We start from the raw sequence: 25,370 nt of genomic DNA on the forward strand, positions 1-25,370 counted from the left end.
TTTGCCCCTCACAGAGGCCAAGAGCTGTGTCAGGACGCTGGACACCAAGCACACACCCCCTTCCAGAGAGACGGGAGGTCAAGGGGACAGAGACCCCACCAATGATGACGTTTTAGAAGTACTTTGCAGCGCTACTTAGTGCAGAAAACACGAAACAGTGGTTCCTGCTCGTGCTGCACTAGAGATGCCTGTTTAGGGAAAACAAGCAAGGTTAGATTTGAGGGTCCATAAATGAAGAAGGTGGTTCATACCTTGTTTTTTGGTTCATGGTTTGGCCTAAGTCCTTATTTAGACATATCTAAACATTAGCTTCAGTGAGAAAGACGACAAAAAAGAAGTTTTGAAAAGCATTATCCGGGTAACACTGAACTGAAGAGTTAGTATCACTTAACCAACACGGGAAATGCCCAAACAGAAATCATGGCCTCATGTTTCTGGAAATGGAAACCTTTTGTGTAGCCTGTGCAGCCACAGCTCAGGCAAATCCTTCCTCCCTCAGGCCAGTCCTGAGAAATCCCTTCGGTGCGAAGCTGAGACACCTCTTCAGTATGGAAAAGACTGTCCATGGCAGACAGTACTGTTAAAATGTCCTCTCTGACTAGAGTAGCACGTGGAGAGACAGACCAGAAATAACTAACAATACCGAGCCACCCCTCATAGCCCCACGTTTCCCATCCTGCTGCTCGTCTCTTGTTTTCTCTTTAAAAATATTACCTGAGACTTTGTTATCTCTAGAGCAGTGAATCGTGTGATGGCAAATTAATACCAGAGGAACAATAAGTCCATTTAACAAAACACAGCAAAAGGAGCTGCAGCTGGCAAGGTGTTAGGAGCCCTCCTTAACATTTGAGGAAATATACAGCAAAACCTATATATAAATGAACAACATGGCCACATAAGGCTACATGGCTGCGAAAAGTTACCCACACAGACGTAGGAATTGGATGGCACCATTCCTGTGACAGAAGATGGTTTGTCTTGCTGAAACATCAACTCATTTTGTAGGGAGTATGTGAGTCTTACACGTACGAACAAAAAGGGGAATGGCTTCAGGTCTGAGAAAAGGAGCATTGGCTGAAACTGGAGGGTGGATTGCATTTCTGAGGCTGTTCTAAGGTCACAACCCTGGTCAGACAAACTTGACCCACTGTCCTGTTCCGAGCCGTTATGGAGGTGCACTCTGCCTGTCACTTCCTTCAAGATTTTGCCCAAATCGTGCTTCCCTATAACCTCTTCAGACAGTTCCCCACCCGTGATCCTTAGGGTTCTGTCTCCACTAGGAGACGGAGGAGTGGGGTTATCCCTCTTCCACCCGTGGGACAGACAACATGATCCCCTAATAGATAAAAAGCCACGATATCAGAGACTGGGTGCCTGAATCACCACTGCCTTCTAACTTGTAGCTTCAATTTTGTTCTCTTAGTCAGAAATCACCTTTTATTGTTAAGCCCCCGAAATCAGGTGTTTATTTAACAATGTAGTAAATACCTTTTTTTTTTTTAACCAAAGAAGTGAGAGACCTGTACTCTGAAAGCTGTTAAGACATTGAAGAAAGAAACTGAATAAGATACAAATAAAGGAAAAGATATACATTGCTCATGCTATTGGAAGGATTAATATTGCTAAAATCTCCCCACTACCTAAAGCAATACACAGATTCAATACAATCGCTATTGAAATACCAATGGAATTATTCTCAGAATTATAACTAATTCTAAAATTAGCATAGAACCACAAAAGACCCTGAATAGCCAAAAAAAGGTCCTGAGAAAGAAAAATTGGAAGGTGTCCTGCGCCCTGACATCAAACTATACTACAAAGCATAATAATCAAACAGTATTGTCCTGGCATAGAAAGAGTTGTACAGCTCAATGGAACAGAGAGCCCAGAAACCAATATTCACTTACATAGTCAATTAATCTATGACAAGGGAGGCAAAGATAGACAATGGGGTGAAGATAGTCTGTTCAGTAAGTGGTGTTGGGAGAGCTGGACAGATACATACAAAACAAATGAAATCAGACCACTTCCTTACTCCATATACAAAAACAAAATGGGTTAAAGACTTAAATGTTAGATCTGAGACCATAAAACTCCTAGAAGAAAACTTAGGCCGTAAACTCTTTGATATCACACTTAGCAATGTCTTTCTGGTGTATCTCCCAGAGCAAGGGAAACAAAAGACAAAATATACAAATGGGACTACATTAAACTAAAAAGTTTTACACAGTAAAGGAAACCATCAACAAAACAAAAAGACGACCTACTGAATGGGGAATATATTTGCAAATGACACATCCGATAAGGGTTTAATATTCAAGCTATATAAAGAACTCATGCAACTTAATACCAAAAAAAAATCTGATTGAAAAATGGGCAGAGGACCTGAATAGACATTTCTCCAAAGAGGACATACAGATGGCTAATAGACATGTGAAAAGATGCTCAAAGTCACTAATCATCAGAGAAACGCAAATTAAAACCACAATGAGATACCACCTCACACCTGTCAGAATGGCTATCATCAATAAATCAACAAATAACAAGTGTTGGCGAGGATGTGGAGAAAAGGGAACCCGTGTGCACTGTTTGGTGGGAAAGCAAATTGGTGCAGCCACTATGGAAAACAGTATGGACGTTCCTCAAAAATAAAAATAGAGCTGCCATAATATTCAGTAATTCCACTTCTGGGTATTTATCCAAAGAAAACAAAAACTCTAATTTGAAAAGATATATGCACCCCCATGTTCATTGCAGCATTACTAGTAAAAGCCAAGATATGAAGCAACCTAGGTATTCATCAATAGATGAATGGATAAAGAAGTGAGATGTGTGAATGAAAACATACACACACACACACACACACACACACACACACACACACACACACACACAGGAATATTATTCAGCAATAAAAAAGAATGAAATCTTACCATTTGTAACAACTTGAATGGACCTGGAGGGTATATGCTGTATGAAATAAGTCAGAGCAAGATAAATACCACATGATCTCACTTATATGTGGAATCTAAAAAAACAAATGAATAAAATGGAGACAGACCCATAGATACAGAGAACAAGCTGATGCCAAATGGGAGGGTTGAGGGCGGGGAATGAAGGAATGAGGAAGGAACTCTTCTTGCCTTTCATACATTTATCAATTCTGTCTCTTCTCAGTTTACTCCACCCCTGAGTAGACGACACATTTCTAGGGTGTAGGGACAGTGTCGTCTACCTTCACGTATTATCACATCATACCAAGGGGTTTTTACACAAGTCCAGTCAAATACAGGTACTTAATTCCTTACACAGAATATAAAGGGAACGAGTTTTTCAAAGGCTGTATTTTTCAAAGGTGGGCTGCGTACCACTTGCAAACAAAAGCATTAGAAGGGTTACATTAGAAAAAAGGGAGCTAGGCCTTCGGCTCAGAACCTTTGGCAAGCAATACGATCCAGCTAGAATTTAATAACTTGTTTTCATTGTATTTATTTTATTACCTCCAATTAAGGACAAGTACTGCTAACTTTCCATTTATGGCAGTAAAATAAATTTATATACATGTAATAATGAATGTACTTAAAGAAAAAGAGTAAATAAAATTTCGGTTGGTACTCAGATGCGGTAAAAATCATGAAAGTGATAAATGGCTGACTAGCATTTAAGCACCTTTGCTCAAAATGCAGCGTTGAAAGAAACTAAGATTTTCAGGTCTCTGCCTGTTTGGGCACCGACTAATTTGAACTCTACATTAGAACAATAGCGTGCCCTGTCTGTGCAGGCTGCCCTTATTACCAGAGGGAACTGCTCCAACTCCAAATTAAAACGTTATCAGTGATCAGAGACAAAAATCCAGGTATCAGAATCTTTCACCATCCAATGATAGCTCACTCCTGGCTTCTTAAAGGATTAGTGACACCTCAGTATCGGTGTACATTTGGCCCATGGAGAACTAGGCGAGGTTACTTTGAAAATCCAGGACTAAGGATCTTACGAATACAGAGGGAAACTGCAAGGAGACAGAAGAACAGTTCTAATCGAGTAAAGCGATCTTGGTTTCAAATCCCGCAGAGAAAATATGCCTCTCATTTCTCCTTCGAGAGGGGGCTAGTGGTAACCAGACGTGTTATCGGCCATCCTCTCGGCTCTCCACTGGGAAGGAGGACCAGGAAATGGAGAGCCTGTTCGCCTCTCATTAGGACCCATATCCTACCCACGGTGGAACAGAGAGAGTTGGGCAGAGGCAAACCTCTTGGTTCGCGCTTTAATTCTGTACTTTTCTCTCAGAGCCTGTCAGCTTCAGTCTGAGAGATTAAGCACCGCGTCAAGGTATTGGCTCTTCCTGACTACAGAATACAGCTATGTTATTTAGCCGCAAGTGAACCCCACACCCTAAGAACAGGCCCACATTGTAATAAAACTGGGACGCACTAGCTCCAGTGTGCTTCACCACAGCGCCTGAGCAAAACTGGGTTTTCATAAATATTCCAAAAGTTCTTTGTCAGGGAGAACATACAACAATGAATTATTGAACACCTTATCAGTTTAAAGATTTCATTTAGGGTAGCTTGGTTCTTAATTTGTAACCTTACTGTGAATGGTTTAACTCTGCCACGGCCTCATCAAAAGTCTAGGTAATTTATTTTCACGTCCCATATTCTCTTAAGCTACTTAGAACGGTCATGTCAGAGGCTAAGACAGAACCCAACCAATTAAAATACGGGTGACTCTACTATCGACATACTACTTCTCTGGTGCTACTGTCAAGACTAATGCTGACAGATTCAAGAAGTGTTTTAACACAGGGAGACAGTCTCTTTCCATGGAGTCTGTCTTTGGGGACTTTATGGGAGGAGAAAGATGGTGGGATTTCAAGAAAATAACAGTAACGACAGCAAAACAACAATATTGAAAACAATGTGGTAGAGACCGCCAGTGCCTACCCAATCCTCATTCTCCCTTCCTCCTTCATAAAGAGAATTTTGATTGTGCTGGGGCATTAGAGGGTGCAGCTGCCAATACACGTGGGGTGAGAAGAAGACTGTGACTAATTTCTGACCCATGTCCTTTAAGCAGAAGTTGTTGGGCAGGGCTTACAGGAAAGCTCGCTAAAAGCAGGCACCCTTGGCTGGTCGTATTCTTTTGCCCTTGGCCCTTCGGGTCTTTCTGCCTGGAATGAGCACATGATACCGGAGACAGAACTAAGGCAATCACAAGGGGAAGGCCAAGATTATCGCAGAGATCTCCGATCGGAATTCCTGAGCTGCGGAGCCAAAGCCTGTCACAGCTACCTCCTCACGTCTTGTTTCACAATAAGAAAACCTCTCGTCTGTTCTATTTTTGGCGTCTCTATTCCTAGCAGCCAAATTCTTAAAGGTTATAAATAACTGTAATTACCATGACAGTAATGGTGACAACCAGAACACTATTCTAAATGCTCTGTGTTCCCGATCTCACTCAGTACCCACAATCCTCGGTGATCTATGATTTTTATCTCTACGATAATGGAGGAGAGTGAGGTTTAGGTCCCACACCTCCCTGAGAAGCACACTTAGGAAGTGGGTCCTGACATCTCATTCTGACGGTGTGTGTGGTGCTTTCCACCCTCCCTGCTGAGTGAAGTAAAACTGCACGGAGCTTGGTGGGGGTTCTGGGGTCCCGTGTGCTATTCTCCACCACTCTCCTCCTCTGTGCTAAACACACGTCTCCCATTTAGGCATATTGGATAACGATCCCTGAAACTTCTTTGTCCTGTGCTCTGTCGGAGGACACTTGGGTTGTTTCTATGTCTTGGCCAGCGTAAATAATGCTGCATATACATAATGGGAATATCATTACGGATAAGTGTTTTCAAATTTTCGGGTAGAGACTCAGAAGAGGGATTGCTGGGTCATGTGGTAGCACTATTCTGATTTGTTTAAGGAACCGCCATACTGTTTTCCATAATGGCTGCACCAGTTGACATTCCCACCAGAAGTATGCAAGGATAAAGAAGATGTGGTACATACATACGATGGAATACTACTCAGCCATATAAAAAGATGAAACATTGTCATTTTCGATAACATAGATGGGTCTTGAGAGCATAATGTTAAGTGAAATAAGTCAGATGGAAAAGGAAAAGAACAGTATGATTTCGGTTCTATGTGGGATATCAAAAAAGCAACGAACAAACAAAAGAACAAACTCGTAGACACTGACAACAGAATGGTGGTTACCAGAGAGGAAAGGGGTGGGGGTAGGATGAAGAGGGGAAAGGAGTCAAATACATGAAGGAGACTGGACTTCATGTTGTAAAGATATACATCTGAAACTTACATAATATTGTTATCAACCAATGTCACCCCAATACCTTAAATTTAAAAAAAACAAAACAGATTTCTAAAACCTACAGGATTAATGTTTGACAAGTGAAATCAGATCACACAGTCCAGAAAGAAAACCTTCCCTGTGTGAGAATCTGGATCTGCGTCCTGCTTCTGTCCACTGCCTTGTATGTCATCAGCCGGGGCACTTCAGCGGGACCTCGTCCTCACGCTCTGAGAGTCTGGAATGAGAGCTCCCTTCATCGATTTACTCAGCCTGCATGCTTTCAGATGAAATCCTTGCCAAGGGAGCTCAAGAGTGCCAGCTCCAGTGGTTTTCTTTTTCTATCACTCCCCTAACAGGTGGAAATATCTGTACCTGCAGCAGGATACACTTGGGATGAGAAAAAAAACAACAGAACCCAAGACAAACCACTCGAAGCTGCCTGTGATATTTCCTAAGGGGGTTTTTCAGAGGCCCCTTCCAAGCATGAAATGGCCTTTCCAATCACAGCTGCTCTTTAAATCAACCATAACACAGCAGTACATTTGAGGGAAATTTGGGGGTGCTGGCTATCAACAGTTAGGTCAACTGAAGACTAACTGAATAGTTTGGAAAATCAGAATCACAGAAATTAAGAACTGCAAGACAGAGACCTAAGAGAGTGTTATACAATGCCGCCAATTACATTGCTTTCTCTTTTTTATGTATTTTCCATTTCCTAAAGATGAGTAACAGCAGAAAATGCTGATGTTGAACATTTCTAGTTCAGAGACCCATCTGGGCCGTGTAAAACGAGACAGGCTTATGGCACACTCAGTTTGGGAGAGGAGGCACCGGTTTTCTAAGTATTCTACTTTGTTCTTCCTCTAATCCACTCGCTATACAATCTCCAGTTTCCTTATGTCACTTCTTACTTAGCAAACAAGACACAACCCATCGTAACCTGGACCTCGTCTGCTATTCCAAATTCCACCATAACCACTTCTACCAATTCCACCACGATCACGTATACCCTTCACATTTTGAACTCTAGCCCCTCTAATTTCAAACCATTACTGGAATATTCCACCTTCAGTTGTTTTTCTGGGTCTCTAGACATATAATTCCTTCTTCCCAGAATGTTCTTCCTGGGCCTTCTTCCTCCCATCCTCAGCATCTCTATGCTAAACCACCAACCAACCAACAAACAGAAAACAAAGAAAAACTCTGTGGAGCTTTAAAAACTCATAAATGGCCAGACTAATCATTTAATCAGGGCAGTAAATATTTCAGGCAGTGTGGGCGTGGGCCATACATCTACTCAATCTGCTGATGTAGCTACAGATAGTCAGAGACATTATGTAAATGAACAGACGTGGCTGTGTTCTAATAAACCTTTATTTACAAGAGCAGGGAGTGGGCCAGATTTGGCTAGCGGGCCACGGTTTACTGACCCCTCAACATGCTGTGTGTAAACAGCACACATCTCTCTAGCTGGTAACACACATTTCCCATGAGGATATTAATGAACAGCAAAATCACATTGATCATACACAAGAGAAGATATTTTTTCAGAAGCCGTTTCTGCCATGTGGGATGTCTTCATACTTCTTGCCAAAAAAGTCTAATTAAAATAGTTTTGAAACACATGACAGCTGATTTTTCAGGGTAAGGACTATTGATCATACTTGAGTAAATGATATAACGTACATTTATATCATTTAACAGTTCTTGGTACTTAACAAATGGTACTTAAATATCATACTAATTGAACCCAAATGGAATACAAATTCACCTTATTATTGGTGAATTGTGCAAGGTGCTTTGTTTTGCTTTGATGTGGCTTCCTCCCTCTGTCTCTCCTTTCCTTCCTTCCTTGTTTCCTTCCTCCCTCCCTCCCTCCCTCCCTCCCTCCCTCCCTCCCTCCCTCCCTCCCTCCCAGAATTGTATGACTTAGAAAAAGCCAAAAACTCACTCTAACTTTAGTCACTACACAAAACCATATTAATTATAGCTTAGAGAGAGTAAGGACATAGAGCCTGGTCCTAGTGAAACTGATGCATTATTATGTTTCTTTACTGATACTCAAGGCTTTGCGATTCTCATCACAGCAGCAATCTAAGGAAAAGGTCTTACTTGTCTCCAGGGACCTTGTTTCCTACAAAGATTAAATATACTACATTTGTATAAGTTCTGTTCACTTACATAACTTAAATATTATTTTCTGAAAAACACTCATTTTTTGGAAAAAGCGCTAAAGTGCTTTAAAACTATTTGTCCATTTAATTCTGTATTGATAAATCCCTCAATGTTTAATATGCAGCTAATGCCTTTTTCCCCATTTCTCTTCTTTAGCAAACTCTGTGCAGTAGCTCAGTCACGCCATCCACTGTTTATGGCCTTGGGCAGTCCCCTCTACGTGGAATATGGCCGGCCTGGGATTCCCGTTAACCAGGAAGATGTGATGGAAGGGACCTTGTGCCGGTTCTTGGCCAGAGCCTTTAGATGACCTGGCAGCTTCTGCTCTCCGCAGTCCTAAGCAGCCATGTGAAGGGTCTCCCTGCTGGAGAGACCACACTGTGGACAAGGAGAAGCTCTGAGGCCACATGAGAGAGAGAGAAGTCCAGCTGTCCCAGCTACGGCCTCTTGCCGTCACACATGACAGCGAGTCACCTTGGACATCCAGCCCAGGGGAACTCCCCGGTGACTGCAGGCTGAACCAGCATCCCACGGAATGGATGGGCCACCCAGCTGAGCCCGGGGAACCACAGAGCTGGGAGAGGTAAAATGATTATTTTTTTAAACCACTAAGTCTTGAGGTAGTTTACTATGCAGCAATAGATAATGAAAACACTTTGAAATGATTAAAAAGAATAAAAATGATTTCTTTTCTGGGAATCAATGCAGTGGATATTTTCACTAACCCACCTGGGGTTAGTGAAAAGAGAAACAAAAATGTTTTGCTGAAGAAAAGCTTACTGACCCAGCTTTGACTTGGCAAGAGGAACGCAAAGTGAAAAACTAGATCTGCAGAATGGGGTGATTTGGGGGTTGCCTGTAATAAGGCATCAACCAGAGGGAAAAAACCAGGTGCTATGGAAACATCACTGGCATTGGAGTCAGACGCAGAGCTGGGTCTGAACCTCAGCAATTTTATGTACGTGCTATGGTGTCTTGGGCAAATCACTGAATAGCTCCAAAGCTCAGCTTCCTCTGCTCCCAAATGAGAATTCTGGCGGTTCTCAAGGCTTCAATCAGATACATGTATGTAAAATGCCTAACACCAGGTTTGGGCTCTAGTAGGCACTCAATAAATCTCATTCCATTGCCCTGCAGAGTTTCCAGGAGCAGAACTGGGCTGAGCTGAAGGCCTGAGCCTTGGGGCCTCTGATGTCAGACTGCCTTCCTCCTGCGACAGCTTCTCTGATCATCACAGGATAATGAGCGATTCCCAACACCTTCCAAGGAGGTCATCAGGGTGTGAAGAACGGAGTTCTGCCACTGACCACCAAGTACTGTGATGTCTATCTCGGGCTCCTCTTATGCGCTGAGTTGTGTCCCCCCAAATTCATACGTATCCTGAGTGCCTCAGGATATCACTGTATCTGGACAAAGTGCTTTAAACAGGTGATGAAGTTAAAAGCAGGGTCTTTAGGGTGGATCCTAGTCCAGTATCACTGGTAGCCTTTCAAAAAGAGGAGACTAGGAAACAGGAGGCCATGCGGGGACACAGGGAGAAGACGGCTGTCTGCACACCCAGGAGAGAGGCCTCAGAAGCCAAAGCTGCAGACACCTGGATGGCTGGCGTCCAGCCTCCAGAGCTCTGAGGAAATGGCCATTGTTTAAGCCACCCAGTCTGTAGTGGTACTTTGTTATGGCAGCCCTAGCAAACTAATACAGCTACTCTGGAAAAAAAAAAAAATTAAGGTAAATGAGACAAGCGAATACATTGTAGGTTGTGAAGGGAGTAGAAAGGAAATATTGTACTCATCACTTAACAAAGGAAAGAGGTGGAAGAAAAGCAAAGAAGACTGGCCTTGGCACGTGGTGAGCTCGGGCTGTGACGGCCATTTGGGACCCCCTTAAGTCCCAGTCTGTGCTTGGTAGGTAAATGGGTCACCTAAGGAGATGTAACATCAAAAAGAAATATCACTGCTATACCGAATGCAGAAAGAGATAAAAGTCTGTCACTTGGGACCCTCTTTCTTTTGGAAAGTTTTAAAACATCTCCCAGTACAAGTAAAAAGGGAAAACGCTTTGCTATTTTAAGCCTCTTCTTCCATTCTTGTAAATGACATCTGTAATGTCAACATTCAGTGAGAGCTATTCAGAATTTGGCACTTTTAGTTCCTGTGAGAATGCCAATTCCACCGAGTAAAGCAGATATTAGCGTTACATTTAACATAAAGCACAAATATTGCATAGGAGTGGGTTCGGGATGAAAATGTCACTTGTCTATAAAGTTAAATACCACCTTCTTGAATCATTTGTCATCGCATCATGGAAAATTTTCCAACCTTCTCCAACAAGAGTGTTAGATCTTGGTAACAGAAATGCATAAATGGCCTGCTTCCACAGTGAGTCAGAATGACTACAATACTCTGGATAAAAGCTTCCCTTATTTATATTGTTGGTTGAAGCCACCATTTACTGGACCATTCATGTTGGTAACCACTTGGCATCCTTCCGATTTGCCTTCTGTGTTGCTGACACACATAAGACAGGTACTGAGTAGAATCAGTGGGATACTAAATGGGGACCCCAAGTCTTAAAGGTCGACAAAACGAGGATTCATCAAATAGGCAGACACCTTGATTGTATTAAAAAAAATAGGGCTTATTCCTATGAACACATGATCTGGGCACCAAGGCAAGACCTCACTGAATCTCTGACCTGGGAATTAGTAAAGAACCTCTTTTTGTGAACGGGGGACATCATACCAAAACTTTAAATTATGGGAGACAGAGAGAATGGAGATTTCTAATGAACAAAACCAAGCCATAAAAACCTACAAGTTTAATGTAAACTTTTTTTCACTTCCTTTGAAAATGGAAGTCTTTCAGATTATGTAGAAACCTAACCTCTGGTTTAAAAGTTAGCATGAAATGTAACCAAAGGTTTGAGGACGCTGAAGCTGAGATTAAAGAAAAAAGTACTCTTTCCATTTAGTGCTGGTGGCTGTTACAGTCATGAAATATTGGGGGAAGAGCTACCGATCCACGTTGTTTGGTAATTTTAACTAACCTACTGTTTCTCTATTTGTGAGTTTAGTTAGCGTTGGAGGGAATGTTTTGAGCCCTTCAATGACACTGTAAAACTCCACCATGTTTCTAATTTGGAAATTAACACTCAAAATAGTAAGTCAAAAACATTGATCTCTACTGGCACAGTTATTCCCTATTGCTTTTGTCTAGATTTATTGATTTAAATGTGAAGCAACATTTTTAAGTTGGGGCAACCTCAATCTAATCTTTGAATATATTAGGAAAAAAAATGCCCCAGAGGCCAGCATGACAATTACTGGATGGCTAAAATAGCATGTACTTGAATGAAGAAAAATAATATGTATTCAACTCAGTGGAATGTAAATCAATCATAAAATCTCTAACTGTAAAGTACTTATCACTTGATTTACTATCAGTCCCAAAGAACGAGTGACAATCCCTATATGTCACTTTGAATAGACAAAAATATTTTTGCTTCATTTCCTTTAGTTTATAAATCTATTATTTATATCTTTCTTTAAAAATTGTATCCTTATTTGGATGACACTGGAAGGCATGGGCTTAAAATGAAAATTTCTTAACCTTAGGTTTAAAGTATTGTTGCCAGAAATTATAATGGCGGTCTAATGTCCAGTGATATTTTCTGGTACAGCTATTAACTAATGAAACTAATTTCTATAATCTATTACCATTATTGTGCTATTAAACATCACCGAGGGCTTAGTATTGAGACATTACAGGAACTTGTCAGTCAGATGTGGTACGTAGAGAAATTTAACTTATAAAGAATATGTTTGTTTTCATTTAATTCCTAATCTGTAGATCGCGCTTCGTCAGTCTAGTGGTAGTTATTGGAAGCAAGGCGGGTCTGCTGAAAGCAGCCAGGTTCCTGAGGGCTTGATGTCCTCTCGGCGAAATGCCATGCAAATCCCATGAAAAGAGCCGTGTGTCTGTGAAAACATTCACTTTTCCTGTTAAAAGCAGACTCCATCATTTCTACTGCACTTCCCACAGTTGTTAGCAATCAGATAACACTGTTTTTGATAAATGAGAAACTTGGAGGACAGGGACAAGACGAAGGCCATCGTCCCCCTGTGCGTGCTGGTAAGTAAGTCGGAGAGAGAAGTGTTGGCAGTGGCTGGACTCGGTCTGCCAGTGTCTTCTCATCAGCTTCATGGCTGTGGGAGGCAGGCAGGTATGTCAGCGATTGTGGCCGGCTGCCTGACCTCTGGAGCACAATTATAGTAATGTGGTGGGAAATCATTGGCCTATGGCATCCCCACCCTTCCATTGATTTCCCCTGTATTAAACCCCCTTCCTGTTGAAACACCTAGAGTGGTTTCTGTTTTCTGTAAGGTAGTCTGCTGATTCAGTCCTTTATATAGATTGTCTCATTTAATGCTTACTGTGAAGTATCATTATTTCTATTCTGCAAGAGGGGAAAATGCATCTGGGAAAGGTAATTCTTCCCAAATCACAAAGGTGGTGGGTGGAGCAGGTGGGGATTTGAACTCAGATCCTCTGACTCCAGAGCCTGTGCTCTGCCTCACGTGTTAGACTTTAGTTAAAACTAAGGGAAGCCCATTTGGCACAGTAAGATGCAAATCCAACTTTAAATGTTTGATTTACCTTTGAACTCAAGTTCAAATCAAGTTAGTAAAAGCTCAGCTAATTTCAATTTCTCTTACTACTTATCACTTCTGTATGCTTACAGACTTTGGACCGACTCGGAATTGGAATGCTGGTCTTGCGATATTTTCAGCTTAGTCAGAATAAAATAAGATGTCTTGTTTCCCTGAGCACTCACTTCTCAGAAGTATCCAAGCTCCAGCTTCAGGTCTTAGTGAATAGATGTTTGATATTTTAGAGCAACACATTTTTACCAGTCATTGAAAAACAATAAAATGCACTTCTGTTCACAACAAAAGGAAAGAAAAAGAAGCACTGGCAATCCTGATAATTATAATAATAACCGATGACCTGATTTCCCAGGATATAAAGACAGTATGTATATTGGAAAACCCCAGCTTTACTGGTTAGGAGACTCATGTTCTATAGACCGAGCCATGCGATCGAAGTGGGAAAACAAGGGGGTTAGATATGAAACAGATTTCCTCCAAACCTAGAGTCCTGAAATATCCGTGCAGAAAGAAAGGGTCAGAAGGGGTCTTCTCAGTTTTCATCACAGCAGGGCACACTCAGAAACCGCTAACTCTTGTGTGACACACTGAAGCCACAACGGGAGGCAGTTCCCATGCAAGTAACTGCCCCAGATCTCAGAGCATCCATTTCTCAGCTGGTTTGTGGAGAAGGCTGAGCTTAGCGAACCCCAAGTTCAGCCTCATCAGTTTCCACATGAAGAAACTACAGCAAATCTATAATAACCCATACATTACATTGCATGGCATCTATGTGGTTTCAGTTGTTACACTTACATATTATTTGATCTTTCTTCCCCAACTTACCCTGCTCTTTAGTCTACTTCCTACAGAGCAGCCAAGGAGGTCTCTTAAGTAACACAGACCTGGTCATGCCAGTACCCATCCCTCCACCAACAGCCTCTCGCTGGTCTTCGGGTAAAGATGCATATTCGTTATCATATGAAAACAGCCCACTAGGCCCCGCCTGGCCCATCCTCAGTCTCCCCTGGGTCATCTCGCTCTTCTTCCCACGGCACTTTCCGTCCCTTCTTTCCTTTCCTAAGACACACCAAGCACTTTTCTGCATCAGAACTTTCAAGTCTGGGGTCTCTTTTTCCTTGCTTCCCCAGTGGACAATTTCTTCAGGTGTCAGTTCCAGTGTCATTTTCTCCAGGAAACCTGCACTAATCCCTCTTCTCTGGCGGGTTCCTCTATTACATCTCACCCTGTCTTTGACTATACAGCATGGATGGCGGTTTGCACTTGCTCGTTTTGTCATTATCCGATTAATGTCTTCTTTCCTCATCACACTCTGAGCTCTGACAAGGACAGGGGACCATAACTTAGTCATTGCTGTCTCTGCAGGGACTGCCCCGGCGTCACAGGCCAATGAGAGTAACTGTAACCAAGATCTGACACTCTTGTTGGAGGAGGCTGGACATTTTCCCATGATGCCAAGACAAACGATTCAGAAGATGACTCAATTAAATGTTTGTTCAATTAACGAATTCATGGTTTTATTTGGGCTATATTGAGTAAGTCCCCACTTAACGTCCTCGATAGGTTGGGTGACTAAGCAATGTGACCCTACAACGAAACCAATCTTACCACAGGCTGATTGATATAAACAAGAGTTAGGTTTCATTATAACATCTCATCACTGTTATGATGAAACAATTTGAATAAAACAGCATTATTCTAGGACCTGCTGTATATAGATAGGCATTTTCCTGGCAACTATAATCTTTGAACTGACATCATTCTGTACACCAAATATCTTCTCTTATGAAATTGGATATGGATATGGCAATGCTTTACTTCATTCTAAATAATAAACAGTATGGTCATTCACTTAAAACCTTTCAGTGCAAATATTCTGGACAATTTTTGGATCATGGAACACTCTGAGATCTAATAAAAACTTTGGATGCTTTTCCCAAGAAAATGAATATAGTCACAACATTTTGCAAACACCAAGCACTGCTCAGGCAGTTAGTCCGTGGACTAACTCTATGAATAAATTCCACGCTCCTAAATATGGTATAAAGCAATCATTTCACCTGATCCTTAGCTACCTTTCTAAGCTCACCTGCCATTCTCCGATATTACTTTAAACTCTAATATGTCAAATTCTGTGTGGTTTCCCAGCATACACACCATTTCCTTTGCCGGAAAGCCATTCCCATCTTTTCCTTTCTTTTTTTTTTTTAACCTATCCTCCGACACTCGGAGAAGAGCCCGTATCTTCCAGGAGCCTCACCTGACGCCCGTGCTGGGAAGTGGGTACCTCGTAGGGGCTCCCATGACACCAGCCTCCTAGCATTTACTTTTGATGCCAAAATGATCTATTTAGACTATAGTCCTTCCTAGAGAACGTGAAATCTTTTGCATGTAGGGACCACGTTGCAGTCCCTCCTGTGTTTGGAACAGCGAATGGCACAGACAGACCTTCACCAAATGTGTATTAACCTGAACCACAGAAGGACCAAAATTAGTAGAAGAACTAAGAGAACCCGTCAGTGATATCCCTCAAATAAGAAGAAGAGCGGGAACACTAGTAAATCAACTGAATATCTGCAATGCAGAATTGTCAACAAAGGCTATTAACACAGAAGGCATGTAACAAAGTTATTTTACCCTAAAAAAAAAAAAAAAATTCTAGGGGCGGCCGGTTAGCTCAGTTGGTTAGAGCGCGGTGCTCTCAACAACAAGGTTGCCAGTTCAATCCCCACATGGGCCACTGTGAGCTGCGCACCCCCCCACAACTAGATTGAAGCAACTACTTGACTTAGAGCTGATGGGTCCTAGAAAAACACACTTAAAAATAAATTTTTTTAAAAAGTTAAAAAAAAGTTCCCATCTAGCCTAAGGAATCAAAGCCAGTATGGGTGTCTACTACAGAAAATATTCATGTGACCAATGGAACAATGGATTCCTTGTGAAGCCAGTTTGAAGGCGACACTCAGAAAATGTACCATTACGATGCCCTATGGAGAGGTTGGATACCATACTGTGTGCCTCTACTGTACAGTGTTTTACAATTCTCATTGCCCAGATTTTAGCTCTCAGATGGTGACTGTACCGTAACCACAAAGTTAACGTGTAACAAGCAAAGAGGAGAACTTTGCACAGAAAGTTACATACACTGATATTCCAGGCAAAGACATTATTTGTGCTGTTTTAAACCTGCAGTTGTTACTTATTTACCCAGCAGATGAAGCTATTTGCGATTCCATAGTTGGTGCCAAAGGGGACCAGTAGTTATCAGTAGAAGGATTGCCACTCATTACACAACAGACTGTAAGCATAATGCATATGGACTCTTACCATGTGATTGGGAAGTGCCCACTGGGGTGGCCAGCTCATGCATTTCTGTTTTACTGACTCTGGAACTCCTCTGTTATGCCAGAGTTATTTGCTGTTATATGGTACAGTGTAGGGTGGGGTGAGGGTGGGGTGGAGGCAGGGGACAGAAGCATTAACAGAAGCTTCCACAGAAGAACAGTATTTAACCCCCTCGGCCCCGCTGAGAATCCACCCCCCAGTCCCACTCAAACCACTGTGGTCATGGGAGAGACCACAGACGGAGAAGACTGCATGGAATGACAGGGGCAGTGAGGACAGACTGAAAACCACCCAATGAGGCTGTGCTCACAACAAAGATGGAAGCCATCACACATGTTGATCTGAACTGAAAAACAGAAAAAATTGAATGATGTAGGAAAACATGTTTTTTTTTTAAAACCCTTAGAAACAAAAACAGTACCCAGCACAGTGGTAGGCACACAGTGCATAATATAAGTGATGTGAGCTCAACACGGTGAAATATGGGAGCGTGGTCGCAACTGGGAGAAACAGGAAGTGGAGAGATACAGTATTTAATATTTACTGGGAGGAAAAAACCCAATGCTGCACATTTGTCTCAAATAATAAATGAAGTTGTGGTTTTTCAAAGAATCAGCCGTAATTTTCCCAGGCCAACTTCCTAGCCTGTGTTGAAACTATGACACAGAAATGTGGGTACTGTATTGATTCGGGGGCACCAACATGGGCATTCTGTATAAAGTAAACAAAAATGAATGTGTGTATCAAGAATGACGTAGGAAGTCACCCAGGGTACAGCCAAAAACCCTGCTGATAAGGGAGTGGCCTGCTCACTGAGAGACTTGTGAGGAAAAATTTTCTACGTCTCATCTAAAACTGAGGGGGCACATTCAGGAATACAAATAGAAGTTAAAAGTAAGTAAAGTCAATATCTAACCATCCTAATTATTTTCGAGGGAGGCCAAGATTTCTGGCTCAATGTTCTGTAGTATTTTCCCCAAGCTTAATTTTTCTGCTCTCACCATCCTATCGCGAACGCTGGAGAAATAATACTCGTTACGTTTCTGACCATCCCAGACAGGCTACGGTCAGGTGAGAACGTGAAAATCCAGTCTCCATTCTGCTCTGTCATTTTGGGAGCGGGTCTGCGCTCCAATCACTCATGTGCAAACGGCCCACGATACGTGCTTCCTTGAGAAGTACACACATTAACGCACACACAATGCCTGACACGTAGGAAGTACCCCTAAAGCTAGTTACTATTGCCTCCATATACACACATAAAAATACGAGATTAATACGCAGATCACATGAAGGAATTAATACAGATCAGTTTCGCAGCATAGCTGACTTTTTAAACTTAGTCACCAACGTGTATCCAGTTCCTAACTATAGGAAGTGAACATGTGTCCAATATAAGGTTAGTAATAGTGCCTACAGTAGTTTGCATTTCATCTGTCCTTGCATCAGGGAAAGAATGCGTGGAGTTTGCTGTGGATAAGACACTTGCAAGATGTTGTCCAGCTGGTACCTTTACAGTTCAAGGTGTGTTCAGGTTAAGAACAGGAAATAGCTGCCGTTATCACAATTATCTCACAGAAAACTGCTTACACAAAATTAGCTGCAAGTGGAGGGATGAGGACTAAGTCCTTTCAGGTTTCTTTGAAAGCTTTACGTAGCCTGCAAAATCGTCTCAGTGCATTTGTTCTGAAAACAGAGGGCCTAGTATTTTTCCATCTGTTAGACACGCTTCTGTTTTCTCTGTTGTTAAAACAGCAATGTCCATAACTGTCTAATGGGCAAAGAACAGAGGTGGGTTTAGCAACTTTTACTCTGAAAGCAAAGTAGGAGCAGCAGCAGTATTTTATGAATGAAAGAGGGTGAATTCGATTAGGTCAGCGAAGGCTCCTTTCCATGTCCTCTGTAAGGGCTTTTAATTAGTCACCTGAGAGTTACTTATTAACTCAGATTGTGCTTAGTCACTGGCTTAAAAATGAGGCCGTGTGCAGACCAAAGATAAGAGTTCAGGGTCAAACAGCAGAGAGCAAAGGACAAGCTTCCCCCAAACGCTTTCAGAGTCAGGGAAATGAAGGGCCCCGGCCGGCTTGGTAGGTAGTAGTGTGAACGCACTATCAGATATGCTAGGGGGTCATAAATCTCTCAGGTTAAAAAGGGCACTTTGTCCCTTAAGTGAGATCAGGCTCAAAGCCAGGTACCCCCATCTGTGCTGGGAACTCGTTAGGAACTAAGGAATCTAAAACTGGAAGGGGGCCCAGCCCTCCAGGGGTTCTTCTGCTGCTAAGGTTTGAGAACCACGTCTGGGAAACAGGCAGGGAAGATGGGAAAGTGCTGAGACAAAAACGCCTGGAGAGTCTTAAATGACCCGCACGGTCAGCTTTAGTCCCATGATTCTTCATCTATTTATTTTACATGGATTTGCCATTGTTGTTAATGAACCAATCTTTCCATAAGGCATTTAGATTAATTTTCCAGAGTTTCCAGTGAACGCTTTTGTGTCTATGTGAAGTGGGATAAATCGTATTCAACGCAGGCCTTAAGTCATTAGGCTGGTTGCTTTGCAGACTGAGCAGAGCCCCAATCTAAAGAAAGCTGGGGCCGGCGCTGTACTTGAGTAACCGAAAGACCTACGGACGTGTGAATGCCCTTCGTGGCAAGGGGCTTCAGTCATTACAATGAGTGCATGGATCTTACAGTATCAGTGTGGACAGGAATTACACAGTATTGTGACGATTTGGGATAAATTATCCCAGCATTGTGTTAATAGAGATCCATGACTGTCCTGAATAAAAAATTAAAACTCCTATCTATGCAAAATAAGTGAAATATTAGAGATGTACTGATAACTGATCTAGTGTGAGGGGTATCTGGGGTACGAATAATCTGGCAGGGACACACGCTCGCGTATGACAGGATATTGAGGGGACGTGAAGTTGCTCCTTACAGATTGCTTTACCTGGGAAAATAACCAATTCTGGTGAAATATTAACTGGACCATAAAGAATTACAATTTGATAGCCTATGGCTTCTTCTATTTTCAGCACGTTTTCAAGGTTAATGTAGAGACTTCTGAAATATGCTTGAGAAGGAAGAAAAACCTGTGCAGACCATCCGCTTCCCCCCGACACACGTATTTCTGGGTTCACCTGCCTCCACAGTCAGCAAGAAGATGCGATGGCCAGTAAGTGGAGGGACCCGTGGGACGTGGCGCTTCAAAGTGGGGCTCACCCTCCTTGGGGTGTGACGTTCCAGTCACGTGAAAAGACAAAGGGGGATGGGCTGCACCATCCCCATCAGTGACACCCCCCACCCCATGCATTTATTCATGGACACCGTGCGCCAGGCAGGAGCCAGGAATCCAAAAGTCTGAGAGGTCTAGGCCCTGCGGCACTCACAGCCTGCGGGGAGGAAAGATGGCTTGGCCCCTGCCCCCCTGGGACCCACATGCGCAGGCTACACTGTGGGTGCACCTTGGGTGAAGAACCCAAGGGCTGTGTCCAGCTGCAACTGGCCTGGGCCTCTGTCCTTCCCTAACCTCGGCACGCATCAGTGCTCACCGTACACACACGCACAGCCCAGGTCCCTAGGGGCTCCCCGGGAGGGCGCAAGGGCAGCCAACACATTGAGTGTTCCCCCAAGAAACCCAGGTCATCAGCCAGGTCATGGCTAACTCCTCCCTGAGAGGCCAAAGCCCCTGCCCCCCCCCCCATTCAGAGATGGGGACTCCCTTCCTGGCTGCCGAATCCACTGAGAGACCTACAGCTGCCTTCACACTTCACAGCTTGTTGCTGTTTCCAATCCTCAGTGACGCCTCAAAGCAAAACAATGCCTTTGCCAGACCACCCACAGGGTTCGGTGCCCTCAGAAGCAGAACTGCGACCAACGTTTTCCAAACACTCTGAAGGGCAGTGGTTTCCAAATGCTGGTTTAAGTATTAGTTACATCAGGCTCGCCTGCAACATTAAAAAAGAGAGAGAGATACAGGCGGCTCATCCCTGACCTCGGTACATAACCAGTGTTCACTGACAGAGCTCCAGGCTCACGCAATTTGCACAACTCCGAGGTGATTTCGATGCACGCCAGGCGCTGGGAACCGCTGTTCTGGGGCAGTGGTTCTCAGACTTTCAGGTCAGCGAACCCACCTGGAGGCTCGGGTCTAGGGTGAGGCCCAAGTTCTCAGGTGATGAAGGTGCTGCTGGTCAGGGGAGGACGCTAGAGAAGCAGCGCACAAGGAACGGCAGGGGCCAGTGCGGCTGGAAATCTGGTCCCCACCTAGATACGCCGCCACCCTGGGCACCTGGGGCCGGTACTGTGCTCGCTTCCCGGGGCTCATCCTCCCTTTCTTCCTCCCAACAGAAATACGATTTGTTGGAGGGAGCAATGTTCTCAACGAACAGAACTACATTTTCCAGCCCCCCTTGAAGAAGTGGGGGAGCCATGGGACTAAGTTCCAGCAAATACATTGGAAGCAGAAGGGTTGAGCTTCGGGCTTCTGGAAAAGCCTCGGAAAGTGCTGACTGAGCCGGCACGGCATTCTCCACCTTTGTCCACCTGCTCTTCCCCCTCTCCACGCCTGGAGCACAGCTGTGACAACCACAGCTCCGCCCAGCGCCCTGGGACCAGGAGGCCAAAAACCCGCGCTGACAGCATCTGAGAAGAACAAGAAGGTGGCCCCGGGTGGCTGGTGCTCTTGTAAAGCTGCCGCCCCAGGCCCGGGCTCCTGCCTCACACCTCCAGTTATGGGCCAGACAAAGAAAAGTCCCGGTTTTTAAGACATTATTTTGAGGGTGTCTATTACTAGTGACCAGAACAGCAATTATGAACTTGTGATCAGCTCTTTTTCCGTGGCTGCTTCACACCTTCTCCACTATCCTTTACTCAAAACTCCTGGTGCCAGATGTCTTGAAATGCAGACTAGTGATATGGTACATGTCCTATATGTTACCTAATGCTGCAAGGAGTCTGGGAAGTTCCCTACGATCGAATACATTAACATTTCTATGGCAGTGTGAACGGATACACTAGGTGGGTTACATAAAAATTATACAGTCATATAGAAGATCGGGTTAGGCTTTGCCACCACACTTATGAAAAAACTTTGGTTTCCAGAAATTGTGGTATCGCAGATGAAGACGGCAGTCTCGGTCTCACCATCTTTACTTGGGGATACGAACTCGTCTCACTGCCACAGGTATCCTCCTCATCCAATTAGCCTCTAGGGCTGTCAGCTCTTCCCTCCTAAATGTCTTTTGAAGTTCACTGCTTCTGGCTATCCACCTGCTATATCCATTCAGGCCACCAGGACCTTGCCCTGGATGACCTCCCGAGCTTCTTCCAGGACTCTGCCTCCAAACGGCGCCCACCCTTGATCTGTGCTCCTTCCTGCAGCCAGGGCGGTCTCTCACACAGGTATAGCTGTGGGACTCCCCTGCGTGAAACATTTATGTGCATTCCTACTGCCAGCTGGATAAAGTTCAGATGTCTTCATATGTCTGTACAAGGCCCGCGCTGACTTTCCCAGCCTTATCTCTTGCCATTTTCCATCTCAAGGTCAAAGCCCAGGCCTTCCTAAACTATTTTTAGATCTCTAAGAGAAAGCTGTTTGCTCTCGTCTTCGAACAAGTTGTTCCCTCTTTGACAGCGGGCTAATAAAGATCACAACTCCTCCTTCAAGATAGAAATGAAAACTCAAGATAAATGAGTGTCAGTGTGTGCAGAGGACTACACGAACCAGAGCCAAAGAAATCCAGGTCTCTACACCTATGTTTACTTCTGGCTAACGCTTGAGGAACTACTTTTTGTACTGGAACAAGAATCAATGCAGAAATGATTACATACCCAAATTCGGATTTGTTTTCATCGAGTATACAGACAATGAAATACATAACATATTTCCTAAATTTTTATATTACCATCACAAAAGTGATACAACCAAGTGAGAGAATATTGGGAAAAGAAAAACAGGGGAGATCCGTATTTTCATCATTCTAAATAACAACTACTATGATTACCATCCAGAAGGGTGAGGTCCATGAAGGAAGGGCAACATGTACCCTGTTCATTGCCATGTTTTTAATTTTGTAAAAACGTGAATATCTGAATAAATGACTGATGCTTCATTTTGGTGTAGAGAATTCAAAATTCAAACATACTTGAACTTTCTACTATATACACCTACTCGGCAACTTAGAGAATTTCAATTGCAGTACATGTAAAGTGTTGGTCGTTCATGCCAGAGATAATCAGAGAAAGGCAAACTATAGAAGTGGTGTGAAAGCCAGAAAAGTCGGTAGTTTTTTTTTTTTTCTTCAGTGAAGCTTTGGGAAAGATGATAAAGCAAGATGGAAGAAAAACTGACCCTCAGAGGTTGTATCACTTTTGTGATGATAATATAAAAACTGACCCATCGATGACATGGGTGACAGGACCCACTCAGGTGGAGCGGGAGGCGGGAATGAGGGGCCAAGAAATGACTTCTAGCATAAGTGACACATGCCACCCAGCAAAATAAGTGTGTCAGCATCTTGTTAGAACTGGAGGTGGAAGCCACTTAGACAAGTTTCTGATGAGCAAAGGAGTAAATGGATCAGTTAAATCGGAATCTCTGCTTGGTATCTGCAAAGGTGTCCAGGTCGCGGACATCCGGGAAAATCACTTTCTGGATTGAAAGAAGCTAAGGAGAGAACTAAATGCAAAGCCCGGGTCTGACCTGGATCCCTTTGCTATTAAAACACGTTATTGAGACAATTGGAGAAATCCAGATGGGGTTTAAAGATTAGATGGTAGGGACGCGTCAATGTTGTTCCTAATCTGGGGACTTGTAATGTGGTTGTGTAGGAACATGCTCCTTTGTGTTAAAAATACACACTAAAGTATTCAGAGATATGGGGCATCGTGTTGGTAGCTTAAACCCAGTATTCATGAAAAAAAGTTTTTGTATGGTACTTGCAACGTTTCTATGAGGGTGAAATTATTTCAAAAGAAAAAAATGATAGTCTCTGAGGGTGGGTCTGGGCATCAGTATTTTAAAAATGGCCCAGGTGATTCTAATGTACAACCAAGGCCAGAAAACACTGCTCCAGGCAGGTCTTCATTATTGTGAAAGAAAAAAAAAAGGTTACATACTTTTGCACTGAGTACATGAACCATAACTTATTTAATCAAACTCTTCCCACTTTTCCTTCAGACGTGGTTTATTGAAGAGTTTTTTATACTCCAGACAAGACAGAATCTCTCTCCTATGAGGACTCAGTGTCGAAGAGGAAATAGATATAAACAAACAGACAATGTGCTGTGGTAACAAGATAACTGCTATTGGCTACACTACTATAATGGAGGGAAGATGTTAGGAACACACACGTGGACCTCCCGTGCAGACCATGGGCGCCTTTGGAAGCTTCCTCAGAGGAGGGAACATCAGTCAGATCGACCTTTACACATGGACACTGTTTCCTATTTAATTACCACAAATACTCCTGCAACAAACACCTGTGCAGGTTAACTTTCCATTTTTCAGTCCTGCCGCCATTCTCCTCCTTTGGTTAGATTCCAAGAAGTAGAATTCTGGGACAAATTGTATGGAATAACCCCATAGTTTGTAATACCTACAGCCCCTTAGCTGTCACCAGCAAGATAAGGGTGTCTATTATACAGTAGCCTTACTGGAAATGGGCATTGGTAGTTTAAAATTTCTTTGCCATTAGCAGAAAACAAGTATTTCTTTGCTAGTTAGGTTAAACATTTTTTCCATTAATCCTTTCCTTCAAGCACAAAGTTAAGATCTTTATAGTTACAACCAACAGAGTGTCAGGGAACGTTACCAGTGAAATAACATCCTAGAGTGTCTCGTGCTAGAGATGATGTCATCTGTTCCCATAAACCACACAAGCGGCTGTGCCACACTTAGAGGCAGCCAAAGAAATCAGATTTCTATTCCTGCTAAGATCCTTGACCTCTAAAACGTATTATGAGCTCAATGAGGACAGAGGAAATGTCGTTTGATTCTGAAATCCTATCACAATGTCAGCAAGTAAAACATACTCTGTAATGGTTTGCCATACGAATAAGTAGAAAAAATAATGGCTGGTGACCAAGTCGAGATTGACACCGTACTTCCTGAGCTGTACACGTTTGACACAAACTTGGCTCAGTAAACATCCCATGGGGGAAAGATTAGGAACTTGTTCTCCCCCCTCCCTTCCTGCCACACCAATGGGGAGCCCAGAGTCCCTGTGTGCCTGGGACAGTTCTGCTTCATGCTTTTTGTCTTAGCATCTTGTCTGATTGGAGTTGCCTTTCAAACAGGTCCTGGGTTGGGCTGGAAGATCTACGGTCACCCTGCAGCTAAAGAATGTCCCCTTCATGAACAGCAGGTCTAAGTACAAAGTGCTTCCCTGATCAGGGAGCTTGTCTTTGTGTCGCTCTGAACTTCACTTTGAAGACCTAGGAGCAGATAACTCTTTTGGCCTCTAAGTGCTTTTATAATACTTGAACATTTAAAGCCAAGTAATCTACAAATCGTTAATCCCTAATTAAGAGAACATTCCGTGGTTATATCAGCATTCTTTATTCCATGCTATTGAGGGAAGTGAGGCATGGAAAGAAAAAGTGACTTACCCAAGGTCAGAGCAAGTATGACTCATCAGCCACGGGAGAGAAATTTGTTCGAGTACCAACTTGCGGATTTTTGATTAATTTTCTAAAGCACACAGTCATTAATTTGCAATTAAATCTCCTGAGCAATTAGCTTAGAAAGATATTCATTATTTAGTAGATGGCTTTGTAAACTGCAGGCAGTAATAATACATTTCAAACTGTATTAGTAAAATCGCAGCATACCTTGGATAATATTTTTTAATGGGCATAAATTTCATGA

General features: G+C 43.1%; 1 protein-coding gene across 3 annotated transcripts in view; it reads right to left on the minus strand.

The window, feature by feature from the left end:
- NME7 (NME/NM23 family member 7) overlaps window positions 1–25,370 on the minus strand; it is a 106,551-nt gene that overhangs the window by 282 nt on the left and 80,899 nt on the right. The window lies entirely within an intron of this gene.

Source organism: Rhinolophus sinicus, linkage group LG17, assembly GCF_036562045.2.
Source record: "Rhinolophus sinicus isolate RSC01 linkage group LG17, ASM3656204v1, whole genome shotgun sequence".
NCBI lineage: Eukaryota > Metazoa > Chordata > Mammalia > Chiroptera > Rhinolophidae > Rhinolophus > Rhinolophus sinicus.